Raw genomic sequence first — 1,676 nt, forward strand, 5'->3', positions numbered from 1 at the left:
GAAAACTTTTACCGTAGGGCCGCACAGACCCGGCTCTCTCCCGATACCCAAAGGCGCGAAACCTAGGCCCAAAAAAATTGACTGTTTTTGGAGGGAAAATGAAATTCCAACCAGCAATGTCTAAGCAATGAGTTAGGTTAGGATTCGTTCCGGAAATGAAGTCTATTTCCCTAACCCGCTAACCATAATTGTAACTCCTTCACTTCAGAGTGAGCCCTTTTGCAGGCTGAAAGTTGTGTGTACAAAGAGGATGCGTGGGGCTCAGGGTAACCATATTTAACGGATTTTTGAAAAAAAAAAATCGGCCTCGTTGCCAGACCCTACGTCCAAGGCCTAATACCCTTACTCAACACCGTGGGCCTAAAATCATCCAAAATTTTTTATTTTTTTTTCCCCACTCCCAGGGCTTATATGGGATGCTGAAACACAATAGCCCATCAGAAATGACTTTTCTGACTTTCAAGTGGGTGAAATGACTCTGGAAATCACTCAGTTAGGACTTTGGACTTGATTTCCGGAACGAGTCCTAACCCAACCCGTTGCTTAGACTTGCAGGTTGGAATTTTGATTTCGTCCAATCACGGCCCGCCTTTTCGGGCTAGGGTCTCGCGCCCCTATGAGTAGATAGCCCTAAGCGAGACGAAACGGGGGATACTCGTCTGACGTACGTACGACCTTCCTGTCCGGAACGGCGGCCCAAAACGCACTAGGCCAAAGGCCTCATAAAAATAGTTGGAAATATTCACAAAAAAATCAGGAAGAGGTGCTATTGACCCGGAATCAAGTCTACCCCCCATAAATCGAGGGCGCTGAGCGCGCCTGACTTGGAACCGAGTCTCTAGCACCTTCCTGTCCCAAGATATGCCCAGAGGTGAAAGGTCAGAAAAAAAGTGTAAAAATATTAGTGAAAAATTACCCGAATGTCCCCGGGGCTTCAAAATCATCGCCCACCCTAACTCGGGGTCCCCGATTGTGGCCGATGCATCCGCGAAGCCGTAGGACCTTTAGTTTCAGAGTTATTCATAAACAAACTCTAACCCATTTATTTCAAAATTAAAAATCATTCCAAAAAAGGCCCATAACTCGGTCCATGAAAGACACCCGAGAAAACTTTTACCGTAGGGCCGCACTGACCCGGCTCTCTACTGATACCCAAAGGCGCGAACCTAGGCCCAAAAAAATTGACTGTTTTTGGAGGGAAAATGAAATTCCAACCGGCAATGTCTAAGCAATGAGTTAGGTTAGGATTTGTTCCAGAAATGAAGTCTATTTCCCTAACCCGCTAACCTTAATTGTATCTCCTTCACTTCAGAGTGAGCCCTTTTGCAGGCTGATAGTTGTATGTGTACAAAGAGGATGCGTGGGGCTCAGGGTAACCATATTTCATGGATTTTTGAAAAAAAAAAATCGGCCTCGTTGCCAGACCCTACGTCCAAGGCCTAATACCCTTACTCGACACCGTGGGCCTAAAATCATCCAAAATTTTTTATTTTTTTTCTCCACTCCCAGGGCTTATATGGGATGCTGAAACACAATAGCCCATCAGAAATGACTTTTCTGACTTTCAAGTGGGTGAAATGACTCTGGAAATCACTCGGTTAGGACTTTGGACTTGATTTCCGGAACGAGTCCTAACCCAACCCATTGCTTAGACTTGCCAGTTGGAATTTTGATTT

The sequence above is a fragment of the Neoarius graeffei genome, chromosome 17 (genome assembly GCF_027579695.1).
Source record: "Neoarius graeffei isolate fNeoGra1 chromosome 17, fNeoGra1.pri, whole genome shotgun sequence".
Lineage (NCBI taxonomy): Eukaryota > Metazoa > Chordata > Actinopteri > Siluriformes > Ariidae > Neoarius > Neoarius graeffei.